The sequence below is a fragment of the Canis lupus genome, chromosome 1 (genome assembly GCF_003254725.2).
Source record: "Canis lupus dingo isolate Sandy chromosome 1, ASM325472v2, whole genome shotgun sequence".
Taxonomy (NCBI): domain Eukaryota; kingdom Metazoa; phylum Chordata; class Mammalia; order Carnivora; family Canidae; genus Canis; species Canis lupus.
In genome coordinates, this window is record NC_064243.1 from 2,210,646 (window position 1) to 2,230,155 (window position 19,510).

General features: G+C 46.9%; 1 long non-coding RNA gene across 1 annotated transcript; it reads right to left on the reverse strand.

Moving 5' to 3' along the window:
- Positions 1–15,068: 15,068 nt before the first annotated feature.
- Positions 15,069–16,464, reverse strand: LOC112643937 (uncharacterized). Its single transcript, XR_003125981.3, has 3 exons — positions 15,932–16,464; positions 15,461–15,653; positions 15,069–15,352 (listed from the first exon to the last, which is right to left on the reverse strand). It is a non-coding gene; the product is annotated as an uncharacterized LOC112643937 (long non-coding RNA).
- Between the last annotated feature and the right edge of the window lie 3,046 nt (positions 16,465–19,510).

The window sequence follows — 19,510 nt, forward strand, 5'->3', positions numbered from 1 at the left end:
GGATAGACACTCCGTACTGACTTGCTGAACAAAGGAATGGGATCAATGAGTCCTCACATTCTTTCTCCAAATATTTCTCTCTTTTTTTTTTAAGATTTTATTTACTTATTCATGAGAGACACAGAGAGAGAGGCAGAGACACAGGCAGAGGGAGAAGCAGGCTCCATGTGAGGAGCCCAATGTGGGACTCGATCCCAGGACCCAAGGATCACACCCTGAGCCGAAGGCAGATGCTCAAACCCTGAGCCACCTGGGTGCCCCATTTTTTTCCCAAATACTCAAATCTCATGTAGCCTTATTCCCCTTCCTTCATATAGTTGTAATACTATAACATTTTATTGAATAACATATTTAATATTATATGCAATGTGTTATATACTGTGAGTATATAAATGTACATATAGTGTAGGGTTTGTGCAGCCACATGATGTGTATACTGTATCTGTCTGTATGTGTACTACTTGTAGAACATACTCTTTGTTAGTATGTATACTATGATAGGTTTTTATATATCTTTGGGTATGTGTGTATATAACCTATTATATATTAGACATATCTGTAGGTATCACACATTATTCTATGTAAACATCACTGATTTTTATTTGTATTTCATTTATTTACTTATCTTCCACACCTAGTCTAGAAAATATGAATTTGCAAGACTCACAGGTCTAGGAATAATCATATAGTGAGTCAAGTTTGAAAAGTCTTCAGCGTGATAGCTCATAACCAATCATGTTTGTCCTTAAGAGCAATCAGGATGAATGGGATGAATGGGGCTATTGGGAAGTTCCAGCAATCTGGGTGAATCGGGGACCCGCACAGCCCAGTCCTGGCTCCCGTAGCCAAAAGGACAAGGTAAAGTTTACATGACGTAGAAAATGTGAAAGCCTCCTGCTTTCTCTCAAACGCCTGTATTAGCTCACTGTGCAGTTAAGATGTGAATGTAGGGACAGAACCCCCAGGGCAGGAACAGCCCACAGGGGTCACAGTGGTAAGCGGGGTTGGCACACGTGGTACCCTCCACACTGTCACCTGAGCAGCCAGCCAGGTGCCCCAGAGAGCATGGGTCCTTCACATCCCCCTGTCCCTCCCCTATGCCAGCCACCCCCCAGAAGCACCAGTAACAAATCTGTGCTCACTTCTGCGTTTGCTCTGATTCCTCTGCATTTTCCACCAATGCCTTCTCTGTGGTAAGAAGGGCTTGAGTTTTTATATAGCTCCATCTCTAAGAATTTTCTGTGAGTTACAGTCAGAATGATTTTGCTTACTTAATTTTTTTTAAATTAAACCCTAGTGAGTGGATCAAGGACTTAGAATTTGTAAAAGTATATATATATTTTTTATAACAGGAGCTGACTCAGATGCTTCTATTTTTTCTTCCAATTTCTTTCTATCATTTGAATGCTCAAAACACAGATTCCATTGAAGGACAAATCACTGTTAGACTTTAACGGAACTGAACCTTATTCTATTTTGACTGAAATTCTATGATCTGCTAGAAATATGGTATCTAGTCTGTATTTTTGAAAGAAATGGTGATTCCATGAATAAATGCCATCTTAGATGAGATCACTGAGCCAGTGAGCATGCGAAGTATTCTAGGGACCCAGAGGGTGGGATCTGGACCCACTTCACGGGTCTCGGGTTGCCCCTTGCCGTCCTCAGGCTTGTTCCAGGCTTTGTTTGAAGAATTCTGCTTTGAAAAATGTTCTCTTTCTCCCTTTTTACAGAGAATCTGGAAAAGGTGGTAAATAACAGGAGGGAGGGGACAGAGTAGCAGAGAGCAGGATGGTCGGCGCTGTGACCTCCTGCCTCAAGGTGGCTCAGGGGGTGTCAGAGGGGGGCTGGTGGGAGGGGGCCACCCCCACACACACCTGGCCTCTTTCGGAGCTGGCTTCAATCCCGCCAGCAGTTTGCTCCACCTAAAGAACATTTTCCACTAGGATTTAATTATTTACAGTTGGCAATTGTAACTGACGAGGTCTGAGAAAATACTGTTTTTGAAAATAAATGTGTACAGTCAAAATATCCTAGAATATTGTACTTCGGCGACTATTTTAGTAACAGTTATCTTGCCCCCATTACGTCTAAAAATGTATCATGCACAGGAGAGAAACTCTGAGATATATCCTTTTTTTCACCTTGCTTCATTAATTATGGAGCATGTTTAATCAAAAGTGTCCCTCTGTTTCAACAGGTAACTTGAGCTTTCCAGTTTAGGTCATAAAACTTCACTTTTACTTGGAGGATGTACATCTTCAAGTTTTTATAAATACATTTTTTCATTGTTTCATATAGAACTAATTCCCAGATAATACCTATTATTCCTGTCAAGCAGGAAACATGAGGGTGAGGATTTCCAGAATGTAAATTCAGTATTATTGAAGCTCTATGTTGGTTTATGTCACCTTTCTCATGGTGGTAACGAAGAGATAAAGATGAAGGACTGCTATATTTTTGTTGTATTTAAACATCTATGAGGTCTTTGAAATATAAAAAGGAAAATCTATGAATTAAAAGATGGATATGAATAAAATTGTGATTTTTGATTTTTTGCTCATAGTGCAACTCACAGGTTGCACATTTACATTAGTAGGTAGAAATAAGACTCCAGTTAAATCACATCTCGACGATTAAGTGTGTGTTGTAAAAAAAAAATGCCATGGATGTAGCTCTGCACGGTTTTCATGGAATCGTCCTGCGTGTACCCATGATGCTCTCCCAGGAACCCAGACCCACTGCTCTGGCAGGTGAAGCGTGCGGGCTGAAGCCTCTCACGTTGGTGCAATGCTGCCACCACATGGTACAGTCATTGCACGCAGTCCACCCCTAATGTGTTTTCAGAAAGACCAATTTCCTATATAAAAGGGATATTTAACACCCAAAGACACCGATGCATAGGAGTGCACACGTGCGTGTGTGCACATGCATCATCTTCAGCAGAGAAGCAAGTCGGGCTGATGAAGACACATTCCTTCCGATATCTTAGGGGATGAGGAAGGCATCATGTGAGGGGTCAAGGTGTATATTGTATGTGCACATACCAGGCCCACCTTTTCCGGAGTGAGAACATGGAAGCTACAATGGGGTGCTAGTGAGACGCCCCTGGGACAGATTCCAGGGAATTCAGGGCCTGAGCTCACCCCCCGCGGCGTTGGGCAGGAATTCAGGGCAGATGCTGCAGGTCAAGGTAACAATAGCAGGAACGTCCTTATGGGAGGACAGCAATAAATTATTAATTGTGATGCAGAAGAGACGCAAGAAATCACGGTAGACACTGTCTTCATAGTCCACTGCCAGGTTAGTTACAAAGTGCTCATGCTTGAGATGCAGTCGAGCAAGCACAGGTGTGGGAATTATTGCAGCGGTGCTGAGACCTTTGCATTTAGAAGGTCACGGGGACTCATGGCTCCTATTGTTCTGTTCGTGCTCAGGACAGTAAAGCCTTTCAAAAAAACAGTAACTAAACAAACTTTAATACCAAGGCTGCTTTCCTTTAGAATTTATCTCAGAATAGAGCCATCAACTTTTCTCTGTAAGAAACTTACTCATTAACTCTTTGATCTCAACAATGTGCATTTTATTCATTTAGTAACAAAGGATGAAGATATACTCATTATTGATAACTTAGATTTGAGAGACTTTTGGGAAATAAAACGAATATAAATGGTATTGGGACAGAACGTACATCCCATGACTTCCAGAGGCCATGTAGAGGGGTATACGTAGAGACCTATCAGTGTAAACACACATCCTTTTATGTGTGGACTTGCTTTTTCAACATACGTAGGTTTAAATTTCCAGTCAAAAATACAATATGTAAGACATTAAAATTGGTTGTGATAGATCACAAAATGTTTTATCTTCTATTTACATAATTTTCAACACTATTCTTAAAATGTTTTAAATGATAACGTCTGCCATATGTTTTCATAACTGTACGAATACTATTTATGCCTAGACAAGAATTATTGAATTGTTTTGGTAGATGGTATATCTTTAAGTCTATTCTTAGGTATCTGATATTGCCATTACATTCCCCAAGTACATGGTTGAGAGGAAAGTGCAGCCCCCCCTCAAAGGCGATGGTGTCAAGCATATGGGCAACAGAGGAAGTATTTTTGCACCAATAAAAAAAAAGAAACCATAAATCAAATTATTCATAGCCTGTGATTTGTTCTGTCCTTCATCTGAGATTTCCTTTTCCATGTGGATTTGAACCAGCCCATAATGTTATTTTAATTTAGCTTTTTGTATGTAATACATGCCCCCATCAGGTGAATGGACTTGTCATGATTGGATTCAATAGATGGTAATGACCTTTTATCTTTATTGCTGAGCTCTAGATCACGAGGCAGAGGGCTGGAGTCGCTCAAGATTGGGAACCTGCTCTCATTGAGCCCCCATCAATCTTTAATGCGAGCGTTATTGTCATTGTGGGATGCGCTCTTCTGTCTGCCTTTCCCCTCAGCCCCTCCCCTGGTACTGGGGGGGGGTGGTGGGAAGGGTAAGGAAGTGGTGATCTCTAGGTTTCCTACACCAAAGCAGGTGCAATGCAGCATGAGGGGGGTGAGGGGGTGCGGCACGGAGCACCAGGGCTCTTGCCCCTGGGGCAGGCTCCAGCTAGATCCCAGGACAAACCTTCAGTGGGGATGGGGCCAAGGCATGATGCCGGGGCATAGCCAATCCTGTGGCCACACACAGAATGGTGGCCAGAAGCACACAACAGGTCTGAAAACAAATATGATGACAGTATTTCTTAGATTCAGAAAGAGCATCTGGCTAGTTTTGGTCTTTCTAATTCTTATTTTTGGTAAACATGTGGGCTACACAAAGTAATTAATAGTAATAAGTGTGCAGTTACCTATATAATCATACGTGTGTGTATGCATACATTTGCATATTTATGTCTGTAATAGACTGTAAGAGAGAGAGAGAGAGTGAGAGTGTGAGTGGGGGTGGCAGCAGAATGAGAGAATCTCCAGCAGACTCCCCACTGAGCACTGGAGCCCAGTTCGGGGCTTGATCCCAAACCCCTGAGATCATGATCTGAGCCAAAATCAAGAGCCAGGCCCTTAACCAACAGAGCCACCCAGGCACTCCTGGACCACCTTTTTGATTAAAGTAATATTTCTTTAATTTTTTAAAGTATAGACTAATAGAAAACATCATCCAATCTGCTACAAGTATACCAGGGGTCAGAGATGCTTTCCCAATACAGATCTGTCCATCAAAGTCTGCCAGGATGCCTCTTTTCTTTGTATTTACAAATTGAAACACTTTTTTTTTTTTACCTTTATCAGTTTGAATTTCACTATTTGTTCTACATTTGGCTGTAATAAGTATTTCCAAGAGCCCTGCTATTGTGTACACTATTGTGAATAATTCATGCAACAGCAAGGCAGAGGTTTTAATTGATGGCGATTAGTGAACTTTCTAAATCTGTAAAACTTCAACAGACCTCAGCTTCCAATAAATGCCAGTGTCTATTTTTATACTCCAACCTCTATTTAACAGAAAGCCAAATGCATCAGCCTGCAGCTGCTGATGGTGCAAACGCCAGAAAAGGGCTTTTGTTCCACCTACTATGTCATGGGAGGGCCGTTTCATGCCATCATTTCTAGATTGTTGTTTACATTTTCTATTAGATATTCTTACAATAGGGAGGAAGAGGTGACGTTTTTCCAGAATGATATTCTATGGCTGCCAGGTTCTTATGGCTGGAATAGTGTCAAGATGGAGTGCGGAGGGTCAAGGGAGTCGTGGAGGGAACAATATTTTGTTGATGTCCCACACTTGCCCAAACAACCAGCTTGGAATTTAATAATGAACCGCAGATAATCGCGGAGGATTTCCGCAGAGAGCGCTGTGCTCCGAGGGAGCGGCGTGCTGGAGAAGCTCTGCATGTGTGAGTCACGCGGCCTCCTGAACAGCTTTCTCTGGCACTGAGAGCTTTGGCCTCTAGTTCCGTATTTTATTGTATGGTGTTCGTGCATTTGAGTTTAAAATCCCTGTAATGGAGATTAGCAATACAGGCTTATAGGCATCTATTAATCTGGTAAAATTACTAATTGTGTAAATGTTATTAGGAAAATCACCTCATCCTTAAAATGTGAGGAAGTGACTTCATATTTTAAACCCCCATTTTCAAAATTTACTTTAAAATATTAAAAAAAAAAAAAACCAGAATGAGCCTCTTAATGATAAGAAGGAGTTTACCTCTTTCCATGTTAAACGTGTTGGGGGAGTGATGTGCTCAGGAATCGTGGATTCTTTGCAATTCCTGGTTTGATTAATAATATTCATGGATTTGGAAAGTCAAAGACAGTCCCTGGGTTGGAAGACCATCCCGAAGACTGTCTGCCTCTGTGCATGGTTGCTACAGGCTCCGTGCTATTTCCTTTCTCCTTGAGATGTGTGCTTCTCTGCTTCCCACAGTCATTTCTCACCATTTCTTTCCTGCTCGTTCAACACGATGGTCCTTTGAGCAATCTGAACAGGTAAACTTTAACACGTCGGTGTTCAGACTATGAACATGGACAGGAGCAGAGTAAAAGAGGCAAAATTAAATTTCAGCCTGTGATGAGACTGTACAGAGGAGTCGGTGCTTGTGGGGTTTCTGCTGACTCTCTACACGGCCCCCTCCTGTCCACTGAGGTCACTCACTATCCCAGGAACTGTCCTTGGGGCCCCTCCCACTGAGAATGACACGTAGGGCAGCAGCTGCTGCTGGAGGAGCTCCATCCGGGAGGCTCCAGGCTGGTCCTGTACCCGGAGCTGCCTGGGGTACCTAGTGAGTGCTGGCACCAGAGGGCAGGGACTGACGGACCATACCAACCCCACCTGTGCACCTGCTTTTCCCGTCTATCTGGAGAGCCTGCCTCTGGTTTCAGGCCCGAGCTCCACCTTCATGCTCACGCCCACAGGTAGGGCCCAAGGACGTAGGGTGAATCCTGATGGGTTCTGGTACCTCCTACTCCACTTCCCAATGTGCTTGCCTGTGGCTTGGCAGGTTTGCCCTCCTCAGCTGCAGGTGACTTCCACAAAAGGACCCATAAGTCCAAATCTTGTCCAGCCCGCCTGCTGGGTCCTGAGTTGGATTAGTCAGTCCACTCAACCTCAAACTCAAGGCTTCCTGTCTCCGAGCACAGCCCCTTAATTGACTCTTCTTATGAATCTACTGTTTCACTGTGATCTCAAATTACCAAATCCAGCTGACTTCACTTGGCCTATTAGCCTCTTTATAGTTACATTTGACATTTTGAGATTAAGGATATATAAGTGCTTTATAAACTCTAAAGCACTCACTAAAATAATAGATTCTTCACCAATCAGATGTTGTAATCAACTACTTAAATAATATCCCAGATAATGTCCGAGACTCCTGGGCCCACTTGACTTTTGTCCTGTTTACTAAATCAATGCCTTAACAACTGGCCAGTGTTTAGTGTCTCAGCTCCCCATTCCGCATCTGGACCAGGGGCCAGGACCCCGCCGACATGTGTACCATGCACAGTGGTCCTTGGCTACACCTGCTATGACCCCGAACACCTTCTCCAGCCCCGAGCCATCTGCTGCACATGGTAGGCCTTTGCAGGCGGCTGAGGCACAAGGCACTCGCTCCCTCTCCCTGGTGCCTCACTCCCTGGCCCACAGGAAGCCATGCTGAGCACCCCAATCACCCCCACGCCACAGCAAAGTCGGTCTAGGCACCAGCCGGGCCTTTCACCCTTTTATCAGCCTTGGCTAAAGAATGATTGTCTTTATTCCAAAGGCCGCTATGTGCATAGACGTGGTCTCCTCTGCGGGCTTTGGCTCCTTCCCTCTTCATCCCATGGTGAGAAACTGATCCTCTGGTTCTGTCCCATCAGCTTCCCCGTGTTATATTTGCCTTCAAAGCTCCATCTTGCACGCTCCAGGGGAAGTTCAGAAAACCTTTTTTCTTACCCCTATTGATCCTGAGATCCTATTGATCTTGCTCCTCCCTTTGCCCAGCAGTTGTTGCAGACAAAGGGCCAATCCTGTGCTTTCCACTCACACACCAGCCAGGGGTCCTTGACTTCATGCAGCCTGGCTCTGGGTCTTTCTCTTAGTGTCTCCTCCCAGAGGTCACCAGATTGCACAGAGAGCACACTGTCTTTCTCAATTCCTACACTTCTTGGCTTCTCTGTAGCCTTGCCAGGTCAAGGCTATGGCCTCTTGCAGCCTCCACCCTGACCCCTAGGCCGTGGGGCCCACAGCCGCTGTCCCCGCTGCCCCCACCCTCTTCAATGCTCCAGGCCCGAGCATGCCCAAAGCCCACTCATGTATATGCTCCTCTCTTGGTAGGAGGAAGCCTCCTACCCCGAAGCTTACACCGTCCCCTTGGTGTCCGTGGGACCCGATTCTCACACTGGAGAGCAGATGCCCGCCTCCCAGGCTCCATGCGTCAAAACCAGACTCTTGATCTCATCCTGAACACCAACTCTTATTCCAAACCCTTTAATTTCAGAGCAAGTTTCAACTTCCCATCAACCACACGGGTGTAAACGTCCATCAGCCATGCTTCTTTTCTTTTCCATGCCCCTCGTCCCCTATGAAGCCCCACAGAGACTGTTTCTTCACAAGGGTTCCAGGTGCCCCGTGCTTCCCACAGAGGCCATGAGTGACTATGTCTGGTCTTCCACAGATCCCTACCTCTGCTGTTTGGATATCATCTTAACTACTCTCTGGCTCGTTCTGAAGATCACCGGAAATCAATCCCCCCTTCACATCGTGGTATGACCATGTAATAACCTGGTTGGGAAAAACCCTATAAAACTAAGTCCTTACAGGGAAAATTTTATGAGTCTCCGAGCTCAGGAAGTCCTCTACAAACATTACACCTTTACTTCTCATTACATCTTAACAAAGCCTTCTTTTTGCCCCAGAATGGACCTAATGCACTGCTATCTCTTTCTTTTGCTCAAGCAAATCCCACTGATACGTGAATGGATAAAGATGTGGCATACGTGTACAATGGAATATCATCCAGCCACAGAAAAGGGGATAAAACCTTGTCATTTGTGACATAGTTGTACCTGAAAGGTATTATGCTAACAAGTAAATCGTACAAATACTGTATTCATTTATGTGTGGAGTCTACAAAACAAACAAAAAATAAATAGATATTAAACAGAGAAGATAAATGGTGGTTGCCACAGGGGACAAGGATGGAGGGATGGGCAAAATAGGTGAAGGGGATTGAGACATACAGACAGCAGGTATAAAATAAATAAGTCACAGAGAGGGAAAGTGCAGTATAGGAAATGTCTGTAAGATCGTAGTAATGATGTGTGGTTACTGCCGGCGACCACACTTACTGCGGTTGAGCACTGTGTAGAATTGCCATATCACTATGTTGTACACCTGAAACTAACATATTATATTGTGAACTATTCTTCAGTTTAAAAAATCATCAAGTGAATATTAGATACATGAACGTACATGAATACATTGCTATTGTATCAGTGGAACATTTGGTCTAGTTTTAAAATTAAATGCAGAGCACATTCACCTAAGGGGAAAAAGAAGTCTTGCACCCACGTGGATGCTTCCCTCAGATTAGCCTTCTTCATGACGCATGCTCAGATCACTTCAGCCCACAGCAATCTGTCCCGAGAATCTACTACAGCTATCTAAATCACCCTCTTGCCATCCAGTTGTGTATTATTGTCTTTACGGCTTTTAATTATTCTATTTTTTTTAAAAGAGGAGTGGGATTATTCAATCATGGCAGATCTGGGTTTGGAGTCTGGCTTCATTATTTATTATTTGCAGGAAGTTGAGTGGATGACTTGACCCCATTCAGTTCCCTTTCCAAATCTACAGCAAAAGAGCGTATAACTTCCTGGTGTTATGGAGGGATGAACGGATGTTACCCACAGGGATGAACGGATGTTACTTCAGCACAAAGTACGAGTTTATGAGCTGTGCTCCCTTTCCTTTTCTCAGGAACGAGAACCTGTGTTAATGTGCTTCTCTCTGCGTCCCTATCACCTGGCCCCAGCACAGTGCATGTGTATTGACTACATGTCTACTGAATGTGATCATGAGCACAATCCAAAGGAATTAAATTTTAGTAGGTGCATCAGTCTAGGTGTTTTTCCCTAAGTGATGAACTTAAGATTGTTTGGGGAGAAAATACATACACATACACGCACATACACACTCACACAGTTACTCACACTCGACTTAATGGGTATGTAATGCATAGAACAGTAGTAATATGTAATATCACATTATCCACATTTCTCCCATTCAAATGAGTTTTCAGAACACCATAAGATTCATAGGTAGATGCTGATATTTATAACAAAGGCAAAAATAATAAACATGTTAAAAAATAAGCAAAGTATAAGCTTTAGCTCCAAACAATAGGGGATTTGACCTTCACTTGGCCTATTAGCCTCTTTATAGTTACATTTGACATTTGAGATTAAGGATATATAAGTGCTTTAATGATTTTTATTAAAAATCAGACCTAATTTGGTAATGGTGTAAAGTTGAATATGTTTTCATAAGGAAGTTTCATACCTGTGTTCCCCGCAATGACAGTGCTCCGGAAAGAGCTGCTAACTATATGCACAAGTGCGGTACTTTCACTTTAACCTGATTTGGGGGTTCTTAACCTTTCATCATCCCCGAAGCCTCAAAGTCCATTGGAGTCACTGGTAACCACATCTGAGTACCTTCAAATGCAGTTAGCACTCAAGGCATACGTCTACTGAATGAAGATCTCATTTTGAGCAAAATGACCTAGTCGTCCTCTTATCCAGAACTATACTTTTGCATACACGTTATATTTAAAATAACACAGACCATCAGAAACATAGTTGCAGGACTGAGGTGAGTTGGATCCTGTCTCACATAAACTATTTCTGTCTGCATCCACCTGCTGGAACACTCTTCATAGTAGTCTAGCTTTCCACTTTTACACATTCATAGCATTTGATCTGATCCTTAGCCATGAAAAGTCAGAGTAGGAAGGGGCCTTTTAAGTGAGTTTGTTCACGTCCTCACTCTACAGATGAGAAGACAGAAGTCTGGTTAAGTTTCATTGTTTTGCTTGCGAAAATCCATCACTATTTTCCTGCACGTTTTGTCTTTCTCTCTAGATGGTTACTTGAGGGCAGGGCTGTGGCTGAGGTCATCTCCCCAGGACCTCACAAAGGCCTGTGCAGCTCACTGGAAATGTTGCTAGGTTTGGATCAAAGAAGATAAAAGGGCAGATCGAATGTGGTTGCATCCAACCACAGCAAGGACGCACAGGCTTTAGAAAGTCATATTTATCCGAGTTAAGTTGGTTATTAGTTGAAGTATCTCCAAATCATTAACATATGGTGGGTTTTCACCAAAGGTCCTGAACTGTGTCACTTTGATTCCTAATAAGTTCATGGATTAATTTGGGGATTTCAATAAGTCCTCTGAGCTGAGATGTGATCAGTCCATGTGACAATGTGCTCCTGAGGACTGGCTGAGTCACCATTATGAAATATCTGAAAGGGTGTGTGCGCCAAAATGATTAAGGATCTCTGGATTACGAACATCCATTGTAAGGAAGAGAGGGCGCTGGGACACAGCACTGGGGCAATGGGTGAGTAAGCCCTGGGGCACCCACATGTCCCCCCTGCATCCCTGTTGCAAAGTCCCAGAGGACTGCTGGCAGTCACATAGGCAGGGCGGTACTGAGAGCAGCTGAAATCAAAAGGTAAAGAAAGTGTGGCAAATTCCAAAGGAAGAGATCTGATAAAATTAAAGCGTAATAGACACTTCAAACTGTGCGATCTGACCTAATAAGTTATTAATAGGGACCCATTACTCCCCATGCATTTTTTATTAGGAAGGCATTGCCTTTTTGTCAAGATTAGTGGATTATAAAATATTTGTGCTACACAATATAAATGACCCTACCTATTAATAAGTCTCTAGAAAGATATGCTTAAATTGAATTACATTAGGAAGAAAAGTGCCAACAGAAAATTAGGCATAATTAATGGGAGCACATAAATAAACCAGATACGGGGGAAAGGACGTTCTTCCCATTGATCATTGTGAGAATTAATTGCTGATATGCTCCAATGACATACCAACTATGAGTGTTTGCATAAGGGCTGCTTCGCAGAAGGTGAAATTCCTGTAACTATGAATATATGTGATAATTTATAGCTGGGAGATAACGGAGAGGATCCCACGCCTCTAATTAGTGGACATAATTTTGAAGAGCTAAAAGCTACCACTTAAAACACAATATTGTCATAAGGACTCATTATATTTTGTTTCACTGAAGTGGAATGGTGGCTTCGGTGGAAGCGAAAGCTAGCTGCGCCCTATCAGCTGGGAGCGAGGCCGCACGGGCATTCCTGCCGAACGTGGCTGTGTGGGTGATATCACCTTATTATTTTCCATGGGCCCGAGCCAGCAATCCACTTAGTGCTGTGATGCTCTGAGATACAGGAAATTATTTTTCACATCTCATTCCCATAATGGGCAATGTGAATTGAGTTACATGGTGGATGCACGCCCTAGACCATCTCCATTTGCAAACATATATAAGGTTTCCCGATGTCACAGGCCATGTCCTACATTCGGTGAAGTAAACAGCCTCAAGTCCCTCATTCAGACACGAGGCAGTCACTCTCTGCCATAATTAAGATAGGAATCTCTGGGGCTGCGACAGGCCGATTTTATCATCACGTGTATTATTATTATTTGTTGTGAGTGTAAAGTAGTCAACATCATACAGTATGTCTTCCCTTTTGTTCACAGTAAGCAGCTCTAATTAAAAAAAAAAATGCCCCACATCCAATTTAAAATAATTGCCAATGCAAAACAAATACGGCTAATCAACCTCTTGCTTGCGGGTCCATATTATTAATGCAGAACAAATGCATTAAAGCAAGGCTCATGGCCAGACAGAGGACAAGATAAGCCAAGGAGCTCGGAACCCCTGACGCCCCAGGAGACTGGTCCCCGGGGACCCGACAGGTGGAGGGGGCTGAGCAGCACCAGGTCTGGAATGGGCCCCGTGCAGGGGTCAGGGAGCCTCAGATGGAGACCCCATGGACACGGTGAGGCGTCTGCAAGCTCCACGGGCCCCCTGCTCCTTGTGGTTTGGGAGAATGTTTGTTTTAATAACAATTTGAGGATATAGCCTCACCAGAAGAGACGACCTTAATCATGTTACGACCATCATTACTCGGGTATGAGATGACGTTCTTTTCTCCTGGATGGATAGAGTCCACTGACGTGTGTGGGGTGCTCTCTCCATTGGCCTCCTGGGAAACTTTAGCGATCCTCCCGTGATGCCACAAAGAAGGTTAGACAGGGAGGGAGAGGTGACTCCAAAATTTAAAAGAGGTTGATGGACAAAATAGCATTTGGGCGATAAATCATAAAGATGGGTAGATACAGTTTGGAGAACACTGGAGGTTTGCATTCCGTTGTTCAGTCGCGGTTCTTAGTCATAGCAGCTTTATCTCCTCACTTCACATTTGTTTGTTTGTGTGACTTGAGGGCTTCTTGTATTTTTATTCATAAGTCCAGGAAAATGCCCTACCTTTGGGCTTCTGATGGGAAAGCCATGGTGGAAAGACAGTCTATCATGTGCTTGGTCTGCCCTGGGACGTCCTGTGACCTGGCCCGAGGTTTGGCCAGCTTTGGGGTTGGTCACTTGGCCCCAAAAAACCCCATCTCTCTTCGGACATCACTTCCCTTCTCTGTAAGGCAGGAAACGTGGTGCTATTACCCTACTTAGCTCTACGCCCGACTAATTTTAGCCGCAGCCTTGAGTGTTGTCGGAGGAGGTCCTGAGGGAACACACGGGTACAGCCTCCCCAGGGGAGGCAAAACTAAGTCAGCGCGTCCAGGGGCAGGCTGGGCCCCGCGGGGGATGTGACGCATGAGCACGACCGACCCAGGTGTAACCAGGGGTACCGGCTACCTGGGCTGGGTGCCCCGGGGCGGCGGGGGCGGCGCGCGGCCTAGCCCTGCCTCGGGCCCAGGCTCGGGCGCACACGCAGCGGCTCCGGGCTCCGGGCTCCGGGCTCCGAGGGCGCCTCCGCCCCAGCCCCGCGGTCCCCGGTCCCCGGTCCCCGGGCCGCCCGCCCGCCTCACCGCGAAGCTCTTACCCGCCGCCCCAGCCAAGAACTGCGACTGACGCGCACGAGGCCCGAATCCCTCCATGTGCTGCGGGCCACGACGGGACTGGGGGTTCTGATTCTGCGCCGGCGCCACCTTTGTGTCCGCGGCATTTTGGTAAGAGCTTGGAAGGAGCGGGAGCGCCCGGCGGGGCCGGCACGGAGGTGGCCCGGCGACCCGCAGCCCCGTCGTCACCCGCGCTCCTTCGGGGCCCTCCTGCGCCCGGGCGGAGGGAGGGAGGGAGGGAGGGAGGCCGGGCCGGGGCGGGAGCGGCCGCTGCCCCGCGGCTGAGCTGAACTGACCGCATCCGGTTGGCAGTAGAAGAACGCCTGCTCCCCCTCCTGTGAACTCGGGCCGCGCGTACCCACAGGGGCACAGACGGAACCCTCCGAGGCCCCTGCCCACCTGAAGCCGCTGCCGTCGGCCTCGGCGCTCTGGCCGTTCCTTCTCTGCCCCTGAGGCCTCGTACGTGGAACACCCGGTTTGCCCTCAAACGCAGAGCCCCCAGGAGCAGCTCCGGGGCCTTGGGGGTGCAGCGTGTCCGCGGGCCGCCCCATCCTCTGGGCCCAGGCCAGCCAAGCACCCCCTGCCTCGCCCCGGGAGGAGCGCACGGCCGCGGGCTGGCGCGGGTCCTGAAGCGCACGGAGGCCGGGCCGCAGGCTGCCCTTCCTGCCCCGGGACACCCCCCGCCCCGCGGCCCGCCCGCCGCCGCCCGCCCCGCCCGCCCCGCCCGTCACCTGCCCCGGGGACCGCGGTGGTGCTGCGGCAGGTGCTCCTCCCCGCTGCGCACCCGCGGCCTCGTTCTCCCGTGGCTGCTCTCATCACGAGGGGGGAAGCAACCACTTCCTTTTTCTTAGTACAGTAGGGACCTAATGCCATTTGAAAAATGACTTTATTATAAAGAACCAAAGACCACAAGTTAATTACAGGAAAATGTGTATCACAGACGTCACCATCCTTCCAGTGACAATAGTGTCGCCCGGTGGATGTGCACAGCACCTGGCCGCGTGCTCCAGGGCACACAGCAGCTCCTCGCAGACAGCTCTCCGGCGGCGCCTGCGGCCTGGTGGTTGAGCGTCTGCCTTCAGCCCAGGGCCTGATCTCGGGGTCCTGGAATCGAGTCCCACATCGGGCTCCCTGCACGGAGCCTGCTTCTCCTTCTGCCTGTGTCTCTGCCTCTCTCTGTCTCTGTCTGTCATGAATAAATATTAAAAAAAAAGTCAAAATAAAATCTTTAAGAAAAAAAAAACCTATACTTTGCCCACAAAAAAAAAAAAAAAAAAAAAGTGCTAAAACCCACCGGCTTCCTTCCTTTGGGTTCCTTGGCTGCTCTCCAGAACATTCCTGGGTTCCGCCCTCCATATGGGCCCAGGCGGATGTCTCCAAGGATCCCTACCATGCAGTCTGTTGAACATCTTCAAGAACCCACTGGGTAGGTGGCTATAAAAGATCCCTTTCAAATGGCATCCAGTTGTAGGCGGTCTAAACAGCTTCTATGCGAGAGACACCACGTCCATCTCAGCGGGTTCCTGGGGATCCGGGCCGACCGGGGCCCACATAACCCCCAGCCTTCCGCGAGAGCGCAGCAAGCGTCCACATGAGGGGCCGCGGCTGCCCGACAAATGCCCGTCGGGGAGCCCGACATCTGGGGTCCAGGTATCCAGAGGGTTGGTTCCTCTCGGGGCATCGGTGGGAGGGGTTCCCGGGCTCGGGGGGGCTCCGGGGGGTGCTCACCTCCCTGTCTCCGCGGCCCACCCTGATCCAGGCATACCTGCAGGGACCGCATTGTCATATGAGGCCACGTCCCAGGATTCTGGGGGAACAGGCACGAGAGGCTGTTTGCCGGGCACCGAGGACCAGAACTTCCCTGGTTGCGCTCGCGCGGCCTCGGCCCTCGGTCCTGTGTGCCCTGGGTCTTTGCTCAGTCTTGCTGTTTCTTCCTCTCCTGGGGGTTTTCAAAGTCCCTCCTCGCCCCACCCCCACCCCCAGGGTAAGTCCAGTGCTAGGGGAGCCAGGAGAGCGTCTTGCCCTCCCAGCCGCAGTCACGACGCTTACATAGGGTGACCTTGCTGGAAATTCTTTGATAGGATCCACATGAACTGTTACATATTGCAGATAAAATGTCCCAAAAGGGCCCATTAAAGTGAGTGATGAGTAACGCGCCCCCAAGTACGACGACCTCTCTCCGCAATTGGGCGGGATTGGCAGGTTTCAGCCTCAGCCTCCCGAGACACTTCCTGCCCCAGGCTTCTGCTAGGGGGAAGGCGTCTATGACGTCGGTGTACTGTGGTAGAGACGCAGTGGGTTGTGTTCTCTCAGGATAGCGCGGAGTTTCGCCCAGTCGTCTCCAAAGGAGGAAAGAGAGCATCCGAATTCAGTGATGAGAGGCTCCACTTTCTGAATCGGTTGGGCTACTGTTTCCACACGCTGCGTCCTGCTGGATGGAGAAGCCCTGGGATGCAGAAATGCCTGCCCTCCTGTCTGGAAAGCATGAGCGTGAGGAAGTGCAGTGTCCTGAGCGCGAGCGCAGAGCCTGCAAACAGGAGGGTCCCGATGCCTCTCGGCTTGTGGTTTGAGTCGGCCTCCTCTGCCTTTCCCCGTGGAGCTGCTGGGAGAGGGCGGGTTTCCTGCTGGTTTCTGCCTGCATGAAAGCCATGGTCCACGACGTCAAACTCAATACATTAAAAAAAAAAAAAATCAATCTAGACGGTAGGAATCTAAAAGAGGAGAAGATTCTATAACACATTTTACGAAGGTTATTGTGGGCACTAAAATCACACCTGATTTCCATTTTCTGTTGGTTTGTCTCTGTGCTCCAAGACTTTTACCATGAGTCAACACAGCTTTGAGCAAGAAAATAAATGTTTAGTTAAAAACACGCAGGACGATGTGCCCGTCAGAACTGACCTCCACAGTGTCTGCACCTCCCCTCCCTCCCGCATCTGTGTCCTTCGGTGACCCATCTCCCAGGTGTGGTCAGCCCTTCTGGAAGATGCTGGGAAGAGGGTCCCTGTGCACGTGGCCAGGCCAGCACCTCCCCCTGGGCCTGTCACCTGGCCATCACTGCACAGCTGGACGCCCGAGGCCACCACGCATCAGCTTTTTCCATGGCATTGGACAAGTGGAAGTTTCCATGGCAGAAACACCAGTGATAACTATTAAATAATAACTTTGCGCCAGACCCCTGGGAAATGAAGTGAGCATTCTGCAGTTTTCCTAATCCCCTTCCATCCCTGCTGTGAAAGGTCCGGCATGAAGGGGCAGGGACAAAGGGCCAGGCCTCTTGCTGAGCTTTTCGTGCCTGATTGGGAGGTACACCTGGGCTGCTTTATTTAGACTTGAGCATTCCTTTGTTTCCTCCAGCATTTATATTTAGATGGCTCCAAGTGCGCAAACAACATTTACAAGCCTCCGTCAACACACTCATGCAACCGTTCCCAGGAAAAATATCAATTTGTGGGGTGTTTTTTCCCCTCTTTACAGGTATCAGTACCTACGAAAATAACTTTATATCTAAAAATGCAAATGTAACATTCTTCCTCGAAATGCAACATTATTATAAAGGAAAAGAAGCTGGTATTTAGTGGCCTCTATTCAAGCATGCTAAAAAGAATAAAGAAATCGTGGTAATTTCTGGCTTTGCAACTCTGCATACCAGCACCTTGGCAACCATCCGGGTAAATTATCCTAAGTATTTAGACGCCTTCGGGTCGGGATCCTCCCTCCGCTTCTCTTGGGCCCAATGCCCTCTGGTGGCTGTTCCCTGAAGTGCAGCCGCAGGCACCTGCCACCCAGGTGAGCCCTGAGTTTGGGCTGGACCTACAGTTTGCCCTCTGTGCACCTTTTGCTCTGTGCCCTATTCTCTCTGCAGGTGGAGGGTGGGTTCACCTTTCTCCTTACATGTGTTACATGCTTTGGAGGCATCTACAGAGGACACTGCCTTTCTGCTGACAGTTCCCGAGAAGGGTACCCTGACTGTATTAGGATCATCTTTTTAGCAAAAGGACAGAAGCCCCGATGCTACGTAAACTATGTTTAATACAATAAATCATTCTCGGGAAAATATTTAAAATGCAATACCACATGACCTCTGAAAATTTTCATTTTATTCATTAAAAATGAGAGAAGATAACTATATACCAAGGATCCAGCACCTTGTAAATATGTTCCCAACACCTTTGATTTAACTCTTCCTCAGAAGCATTCCTTTTTTTCTCTTAATTCTTACACAAAGCTACACAAAGATGACTGCTTTGGGAAGAGGACTGAGCATCTCTCAAGCCACCAAGACTCTTTCTTGCTAAGAGGAGAGAGCAAAGGAGACAAGGCAATTTAGCTTTCTCCTGTTTCTTAACTTGACATGAACAGAACTCTACTGCATTACTCGGTGCCTCCCTTAGTTTGCAAATACCATTTTCATGGTTCATCTATTGTAAGGCCTAGATCTAGATTCTAGGCTATCTGTGTCCATATTTCTAGAATATTCCAATAAATCACTATTCCACAAACCATACGTCTGTTCTACGATATGTCCACATTTGGGTTTTTGCATTGATTTGATTCTTGGCTCTTATATTTCTGTCATTAAATTAAAACATTCATGTATAGAGATGGAGACATGTGCACAAACACACAACTATACAAAATATATACCCTCATCCACATCCGTGTCTAGATCTAAGATAGAAGAGAAATTGCAAAGTTCTAGACCCTCATTTTTACCAAATGATGCCAAGTGATTATCCAAAGTGGTTGTATTTTACTGGTGAATTGATCAGACTATAACAATTCTTCAACATTATTGGAATTTCCGATACATCTGTGAGTTATCCACAGACATGGACCCTCAACAGCCCTCACAGGCACTCTCTCATATTTATCTGGGTAACATGCTTTCCTAAACAAGACCCAGAGGATCCAGGCTCAGAGAAGACTAGAAAACAAAAAAGATCCATATTTATAAGAATTTTGTGTTTTTATTTATTTAAGAGAGAGAGAGAGAACGAGTGGTGGGGAGGGACAGAAGAAGCAGAACCGGGTGCAGGACTCAGTCCCAGGACCCCGGGATCATGACCTGAGCTGAAGGCAGATGCTTCACCAATGGAGCCCCCAGAGGCTCCCAAAAGTTCCCTATTTAAAGGACCTGTGTGTCCGGATCTGCACATGGGTAGTTTGGGGGATTTCATGGACAGAACCTGTCTCAGTAAGCACTAGATGGATCAGGGAATCCATTGGATCCTGGGAAGTTCTCCTGCAGAAGGTGACGCTGCAGCATCACCTCCGGATTCCGCCCTGAAGGGCCACTGGCTATCCAGGCACAGCCAGTGGAGGGCAGCCTTCCTGGGCATGA